The 9,100-nt window shown below is 38.4% G+C and overlaps 2 non-coding genes across 2 annotated transcripts; one reads left to right on the forward strand and one right to left on the reverse strand.

Annotated features, from left to right (window-relative positions):
• Positions 1 to 943: 943 nt before the first annotated feature.
• Positions 944 to 1,051, reverse strand: LOC148548996 (small nucleolar RNA R71). The gene has a single exon (XR_015898313.1). It is a non-coding gene; the product is annotated as a small nucleolar RNA R71 (small nucleolar RNA).
• Positions 1,052 to 7,215: 6,164 nt separating this feature from the next.
• LOC148548997 (small nucleolar RNA R71) lies at positions 7,216 to 7,323 on the forward strand. The gene has a single exon (XR_015898332.1). It is a non-coding gene; the product is annotated as a small nucleolar RNA R71 (small nucleolar RNA).
• Positions 7,324 to 9,100: the final 1,777 nt, after the last annotated feature.

Consider the following 9,100-nt stretch of genomic DNA (forward strand, 5'->3'; position numbering starts at 1 on the left):
TTAGTAAAACTGCCCAACTAACTTTTTACCTTTAATTTTCGAAAATTCCTTCCCTCTTTTTTAAAATTTCTTTTTAATTAACTAATTATTTCAATTTTTGATTTTAATTTTATTTCATTCCTAATTTTTGAAAACTACTAACCTTTTTTAAAAACTATTTTCAAAATTAAACTTTAAATTTTAATTTTTATTTTTCGAAATTCCCTCTCTCCCATCTCCTTCTATTTATTTATTACTTACTAACACTTCTCTTCGTCTCATATCTCTGCTCCCCTTACCTTTGTGTTTGGATTCTCCTCCCTTCTCTTTCCTTACATTACATTCTTTTCTTCTTATACTCACACAAAGGAATCTCTATACTGTGACATAGAGAATTCCATATTTTCTTTGTTATTCCCTTCTTTGTCATATGAGCAGGAGCAAGGACAAGAACATTCTTGTTGAAGCAGATCTTGAACCTGAAAGGACTCTGAAAAGGAAACTAAGAGAAGCTAAAATACAACAATCCAGAGACAACCTTACAGGAATTTTCGAACAGGAAGAGGAGATGGCAGCCGAAAATAATAATAATGCAAGGAGGATGCTTGGTGACTTCACTGCACCTAATTCCAATTTACATGGAAGAAGCATCTCCATCCCTGCCATTGGAGCAAACAACTTTGAGCTGAAACCTCAATTAGTTTCTCTGATGCAGCAAAACTGCAAGTTTCATGGACTTCCATCTGAAGATTCTTTTCAGTTCTTAACTGAATTTTTGCAGATCTGTGATACTGTTAAGACTAATGGAGTAGATCCTGAAGTCTACAGGCTTATGCTTTTCCCGTTTGCTGTGAGAGATAGAGCTAGAATGTGGTTGGACTCTCAACCCAAAGATAGCCTGAACTCTTGGGATAAGCTGGTCACGGCTTTCTTAGCCAAGTTCTTTCCTCCTCAAAAGCTGAGTAAGCTTAGAGTGGATGTTCAAACCTTCAGACAGAAGGAAGGTGAATCCCTCTATGAAACTTGGGAGAGATACAAGCAACTGACCAAAAAGTGTCCTTCTGACATGCTTTCAGAATGGACCATCCTGGATATATTCTATGATGGTCTGTCTGAACTAGCTAAGATGTCATTGGATACTTCTGCAGGTGGATCCATTCACCTAAAGAAAACGCCTGCAGAAGCTCAAGAACTCATTGACATGGTTGCTAACAACCAGTTTATGTATACTTCTGAGAAGAATCCTGTGAGCAATGGGACGCCTCAGAAGAAGGGAGTTCTTGAAATTGATACTCTGAATGCCATATTAGCTCAGAATAAAATATTGACTCAGCAAGTCAATATGATTTCTCAGAGTCTGAATGGAATGCAAGCTGCATCCAATAGTACTCAAGAGGCATCTTCTGAAGAAGAAGCTTATGATCCTGAGAACCCTGCAATTGCAGAGGTGAATTACATGGGTGAACCCTATCGAAACACCTATAATCCCTCATGGAGAAATCATCCAAATCTCTCATGGAAGGATCAACAAAAGCCTCAACAAGGCTTTAATAATGGTGGAAGAAACAGGTTTAGCAATAGCAAGCTTTTTCCATCATCCACTCAGCAACAGACAGAGAACTCTGAACAAAATACCTCTAATTTAGCAAACTTAGTCTCTGATCTATCTAAAGCCACTCTGAGTTTCATGAATGAAACAAGGTCCTCCATTAGAAATTTGGAGGCACAAGTGGGCCAGTTGAGTAAAAGGATCACTGAAATTCCTCCTAGTACTCTCCCAAGCAATACAGAAGAAAATCCAAAAGGAGAGTGCAAGGCCATTGAATTGACCATCATTGCCGAACCCACAAGAGGGGAGAAGGACGTGAATCCCAGCGAGGAAGACCTCCTGGGATGTCCAGTAATCAATAAGGAGTTTCCCCTTTGAGGAACCAAAGGACTCTGAGGCTCATCTAGAGACCAAAGAGATTCCATTAAACCTCCTTACGCCCTTCATGAGCTCTGATGAGTATTCTTCTTCTAAGATAATGAGGATGTTACTGAAGAGCAAGTTGCCAAGTTCCTTGGTGCAATCATGAAGCTGAATGCCAATTTATTTGGTAATGAGACTTAGGGAGATGAACCTCCCCTGTTCACCAATGAACTAAATGCATTGGATCAACTGAGATTGTCTCAGAAGAAACAGGATCCTGGAAAGTTCCTAATACCTTGTACCATAGGCACCATGACCTTTGAGAAGGCTCTATGTGACCTTGGGTCAGGGATAAACCTCATGCCACCCTCTGTAATGGAGAAACTAGGAATCTTTGAGGTACAAGCTGCTAAAATCTTATTAGAGATGGCAGACGATTCCAGAAAACAGGCTTATGGACAAGTAGAGGACATGTTAGTAAAGGTTGAAGGCCTTTACATTCCTACTGATTTCATAATCCTAGATACTGGGAAGGATGAGGATGAATCCACCATCCTTGGAAGACTCTTCCTAGCCACAGCAAGAGCTGTGATTGATGTTAACAGAGGTGAACTAGTCCTTCAATTGAATGAGAACTCCCTTGTGTTTAAAACTCAAGGTCATCCTTCTGTAAACATGGAAAAGAGGCACAATAAGCTTCTCTCAAAACAGAGTCATACAGAGCCCCCACAATCAAACTCTAAGTTTGGTGTTGGGAGGCCACAACCAAACTCTAAGTTTGGTATTGAACTCCCATATCCAAACTCTAAGTTTGGTGTTGGGAAGTCTCAACAATGCTCTGAACATCTGTGAGGCTCCATGAGAGCCCACTGTCAAGCTATTGACATTAAAGAAGTGCTTGTTGGGAGGCAACCCAATTTTTATTTATCTAATTTTATTTTTATTTTTATTGTTCTTTCATGTTTTATTAGGTTCATGATCATGTGGAGTCAGAAAATAATTACAAAAATTAAAAACAGAATCAAAAATAGCAGAAGGAAAATCACACCCTGGAGGAAGGACTTACTGGCATTTAAACGCCAGAACAGAGCATGGAGCTGGCGCTAAATGCCAGAAATAAGCATGGAACTGGTGTTCAACGCCAGAAACATGCTATATCTGGGCGTTGAACGCCCAGAACAAGCATCAGTTCGGCGTTTAAACGCCAGAATTGCATGCAAAGGTGTTTTACATGCCTAATTGGTGCAGGGATGCAAATCCTTGACACCTCAGGATCTGTGGACCCCACAGGATCCCCACATACCTCCACTCACCTTCCCTCCTCATAATCCTATATCACCCTCTCTCTCTCCATTCACAGTCATCCCTTCTGTTTTCCATTCACCACTCACATCCATACACCCCACCTACCTTCAAAATTCAAAATCTCTTTCCCACCCAAGCCCACCCATATAGCCGAATACACACATCCCTCCATCTCCTCCATATCTTCTTCTTCTTCTACTATTCTTTCTTCTTTTGCTCGAGGGCGAGCAACATTCTAAGTTTGGTGTGGTAAAAGCATAGCTTTTTTTTTGTTTTTCCATAACCATTGATGGCACCTAAGGCCAGAGAAACCTCTAGAAAGAGGAAAGAGAAGACAAAAGCTTCCACCTCCGAGTCATAGGAGATGGAGAGATTCATCTCAAGGGTCTATAGCTCAGTGGTAGAACATTTGACTGCAAATCAAGAGATCCCTGAGATACCTCAGGGGATAATTTTCCTCCACACAATTATTGGGAGCAACTAAGGGTGGAACATCAAGAGCACTCCATCATCCTTCATGAAATTAGAGAAGATCAAAGAGCAATGAGGGAGGAGCAACAAAGACAAGAAAGAGACATAGAACAGCTCAAGGACATCATTGGTTCCTCAAGAAGAAAACGCCACCATCACTAAGGTGGACTCATTCCTTGTTCTTAAATTTTCTATTTTTCGTTTTCTTATGCTAAATGTTTATCTATGTTTGTGTCTTTATTACATGATCATTAGTGTCTAAGTGTCTATGCCTTAAAGTAGTGAATATGAATCCATCACCTCTCTTAAATGAAAAATGTTTTTAATTCAAAAGAATAAGAAGTACATGAGTTTCGAATTTATCCTTGAACTTAGTTTAATTATATTGATGTGGTGACAATACTTTTTGTTTTCTGAATGAATGCTTGAACAGTGCATATGTCTTTTGAAGTTGTTGTTTATGAATGTTAAATATGTTGGCTCTTGAAAGAATGATAAAAAATCATAAAAATGATTCTTGAAGCATGAAAAAGCAGTGAATAAAAAGCTTGCAGAAAAAAAAATGGCGAAAAAAAATAGAAAAAGAAAAAGCAAGCAGAAAAAGCCAAAAGCTCTTAAAACCAAAAGGCAAGGGTAAATAAAAAGGATCCCAAGGCTTTGAGCATCAGTGGATAGGAGGGCCTAAAGGAATAAAATCCTGGCCTAAGCGGCTAAACCAAGCTGTCCCTAACCATGTGCTTGTGGCGTGAAGGTGTCAAGTGAAAACTTGAGACTGAGCGGTTAAAGTCAAGATCCAAAGCAAAAACAGAGTGTGCTTAAGAAACCTGGACACCTCTAATTGGGGATTTTAGCAAAGCTAAGTCACAATCTGAAAAGGTTTACCCAGTTATGTGTCTGTGGCATTTATGTATCCGGTGGTAATACTGGAAAACAAAGTGCTTAGGGCCACGGCCAAGACTCATAAAGTAGCTGTGTTCAAGAATCAACATACTGAACTAGGAGAATCAATAACACTATCTGAACTCTGAGTTCCTATAGATGCCAATCATTCTGAACTTCAATGGATAAAGTGAGATGCCAAAACTATTCAAGAGGCAAAAAGCTACAACTCCCGCTCATCTGATTGGAGCTATGTTTCATTGATAGTTTGGAATTTATAGTATATTCTCTTCTTTCTATCCTATTTGATTTTCAGTTGCTTGGGGACAAGCAACAATTTAAGTTTGGTATTGTGATGAGTGGATAATTTATACGCTTTTTGGCATTGTTTTTAGTATGTTTTTAGTAGGATCTAGTTACTTTTAGGGATATTTTTATTAATTTTTATGTTAAATTCACATTTCTTGACTTTACTATGAGTTTGTGTGTTTTTCTGTGATTTCAGGTAATTTCTGGCTGAAATTGAGGGACTTGAGCAAAAATCAGATTCAGAGGTTGAAGAAGGACTGCAGATGCTGTTGGATTCTGACCTCCCTACACTCAAAGTGGATTCTCTGGAGCTACAGAACTTCAAATGGCGCACTTTCAATTGCGTTGGAAAGTAGACATCCAGGGCTTTCCAGAAATATATAATAATCCATACTTTGAATAAGGATTGATGACGTAAACTGGCGTTTAACGCCAGTTCCGTGCTGCAGTCTGGCGTCCAGCGCCAGAAACAAGTTGCAAAGTGGAGTTCACAACTCCAAGAATGACCTCTCCACGTGTAAACTTCAAGCTCAGCCCAAGCACACACCAAGTGGGCCCCGGAAGTGGATTTATGCATCAATTACTTACTTCTGTAAACCCTAGTAACTAGTTTAGTATAAATAGGACTTTTTACTATTGTATTTACATCTTTGGATTATCTTTTGATCTATTGATCACGTTTGGGGGCTGGCCATTCGGCCATGCCTGAACCTTTCACTTATGTATTTTTCAACGGTAGAGTTTCTGCACTCCATAGATTAAGGTGTGGAGCTCTGCTGTTCCTCATGATTTAATGCAAAGTACTACTATTTTTCTATTCAATTCAACTTATTCCGCTTCTAAGATATTCATTCGCACTTCACTATGAATGTGATGATCGTGACAGTCATCATCATTCCCCCATGAACGCGTGCTTGACAACCACTTCCGTTCTACCTTAGATTGAATGGATATCTCTTGGATATCTAATACAGGGGACCGAGTCCGAGTTATTAGCGTCTTCGTGGTATAAGTTAAAACCCATGGATGGCCATTCCTGAGATCCGGAAAGTCTAAACCTTGTCTGTGGTATTCCGAGTAGGATCTGGGAAGGGATGGCTGTGACGAACTTCAAACTCGCGAGTGCTGGGCGTAGTGACAGACGCAAAAGGAGGGTGAATCCTATTCCAGTATGATCGAGAACCTCCAGATGATTAGCCGTGCCATGACAGAGCATTTGGACCTTTTTCACAGAGAGGATGGGATGTAGCCATTGATAACGATGATGCCCTATATAAAGCTTGCCATGGAAAGGAGTAGGATTGGTTGAATGAAGACAGCAGGAAAGTAGAGATTCAGAGGAACGAAAGCATCTCTATACGCTTATCTGAAATTCTCACCAATAATTTACATAAGTATTTCTATCTTTATTTTCTGTTTATTTATTATTATTATTCAAAAACTCCATAACCATTTGATACCCGCCTGACTGAGATTTACAAGGTGACCATAGCTTGCTTCAAGCCGACAATCTCCTTGGAGGCCAGTGGACGTCCATTGAGGTCTTCCTTAGTAGAGATCACTGCCTCTTCCTCCTCTCCAGGTTTGGCCGTGTGGGTTATGTTGATGGCCTTGCACTCTCTTTTTGGATTCTCTTCTGTATTGCTTGGAAGAGTACTAGGAGGGAGTTCAGTAATTTTCTTACTCAGCTGACCCACTTGTGCCTCCAAATTTCTAATGGGGGACCTTGTTTCAGTCATGAAACTTTGAGTGGTCTTAATTAAATCAGAGACTACAGTTGCTAATTCAGAGTGGTTCTGCTTAGAATTCTCTGTTTGTTGCTGAGAAGATGATGGAAAAGGTTTGCCATTGCTAAATCTATTTCTTCCTCCATTATTGTTGCTGAAGCCTTGTTGAGGCCTCTGTTGATCCTTCCATGAGAGGTTTGGATGATTTCTCCATGAAGGATTATAGGTGTTTCCATAGGATTCTCCCATGTAATTCACCTCTTCCATTGCTGGGTTCTCAGGATCATAAGCTTCTTCTTCAGATGAAGCTTCTTTGGTACTGACTGTTGCTGCTTGCATTCTAGACAGACTCTTAGAAATCATATTGACTTACTGAGTCAATATTTTGTTCTGAGCTAATATGGCATTCAGAGTATCAATTTCAAGAACTCCTTTCTTCTGACTTGTCCCATTATTCACAGGATTCCTTTCAGAGGTGTACATGAATTGGTTATTTGCAACCATTTCAATGAGTTCCTGAGCTTCTGTAGGCATCTTCTTCAGATGAAGAGATCTTCCAGCAAAGCTGTCCAATGACATCTTGGACAGTTCAGACAGACCATCATAGAAGATACCTTTGATGCTCCATTCTGAAAGCATGTCAGAAGGACACCTTCTGATCAATTGCTTGTATCTTTCCCAAGCTTCATAGAGGGATTCACCTTCCTTCTATCTGAAGATTTGGACTTCCACTCTAAGCTTGCTCAATTTTTGAGGTGGAAAGAACTTTGTCAAGAAGGCATTGACTAGCTTTTCCCAAGAGTTCAGGCTTTCTTTAGGTTGTGAATCCAACCATGTTCTAGCTCTGTCTCTTACAGCAAAGGGAAAGAGCATAAGCTTGTAGACCTCGGGATCAACCCCATTGGTCTTGACAGTATCACAGATTTGCAAGAATTCAGCTAAGAACTGATGAGGATCTTCTAATGGAAGTCCATGAAACTTGCAATTCTGTTGCATTAGAGAAACTAATTAAGGCTTAAGCTCAAAGTTGTTTGCTCCAATGGCAGGGATAGAGATGCTTCTCCCATAGAAGTCGGGAGTAGGTGCAGTAAAGTCACCAAGCACCTTCCTTGCATTGTTGGCATTGTTGTTATTTTCGGCTGCCATGGCTTCTTCTTGTTTGAAAGTTTCTGTTAGGTCCTCTATAGAGAGTTGTACTTTAGCTTCTTTTAGCTTTCTCTTCAAGGTCCTTTCAGGTTCAGGATTAGCTTCAACAAGAATGCCCTTGTCCTTGCTCCTACTCATATGAAAAGAGAGAAGAAAAAAATATAGAATCCTCTATGTCACAATATAGAGATTCCTTGAGGTGTCAGAGGAAAATAAAAATAGAAGGATGAGGTACAGAAGAGAGAATTCAAACTTATCAAGAGGGACAGAGTTTGAATTGCTGATAATGGAGGAGTGTTAGTCCTTTAAATAGAAGGGTTTGAGAAGAGGGGAACAATTTTTCGAAATTAAAGTAAAAAGATTTTGAAATAATTAAAAAAAATTTTGAAAATTTGGTAAATGATTTTCGAAAACTAAGATTGGGAAAGAAATTAAGTGATTTTTGGAAAAGGTTTTGAAATTAGAAATAAAAAAGATATGATTGAAAATTAATTTTGAAAAAAATGTGATTGAGAATCAAATTAAAAAGAGAAATTTTTAAAATTAAAGTTGATTACTTGACTGACAAGAAATTAGAAGATATGATTCTAGAATTTAAAATTTGATCCTTTCTTAATAGGCAAGTAACAACTTGAAAATTTTGAAGTAAATCATTAATTGTAGCAAGGATTTTCAAAAATAATAATAATTAAAAAAAATGGAAAGAAATTGATTTTGAAAAGATATGATTGAAGAGATATGATTTGAAAAAGATTTGATTTTGAAAAATTATGAATATTTGAAAAAGATTTGAATTAAAAACAAAATCTTCCCTCTAGTGTCTTCCTGGCGTTAAACGCCCATAATGGCATCCATTCTGGCATTTAACGCCTAAAATGCTACCTTTTTGGGCGTTTAACGCCCAGCCAGGTACCCTGGCTGGCGTTTAAACGCCAGTTTTCCTTCTTCACTGGGCGTTTTGAAGCCAGCTTTTTCTCTGTAATTCCTCTGCTGCATGTTCTGAATCTTCAATTCTCTGTATTATTGACTTGAAAAGACACAATTTTAAAATTTTTTTTGAATTTTTAATGATGAGAAATAATCAAAATGCAACTAATCATGGAAAACTAAGATTAAATCAACAATGCATGTAAGACACCAAACTTAGAAGTTTGTATACTAAGGACTATAACAATTTGAAAATGCATATGAGAAACAACAAAAGACATAAAACAAGAGAATTTAAAGATCAGAGCAAGGAAATCATCAAGAACAACTTGAAGATCTATGAAGAACATAGTGCATGTAATTTTCAAAAATTAGAAGAATGCAATTGACACCAAACTTAAGATTAGACACTAGACTCAAACAAGAAACATAAAATATTTTTGAT

This window comes from Arachis ipaensis, chromosome B8, assembly GCF_059453495.1.
Source record: "Arachis ipaensis isolate K30076 ecotype BB chromosome B8, ASM5945349v1, whole genome shotgun sequence".
Classification (NCBI taxonomy): domain Eukaryota; kingdom Viridiplantae; phylum Streptophyta; class Magnoliopsida; order Fabales; family Fabaceae; genus Arachis; species Arachis ipaensis.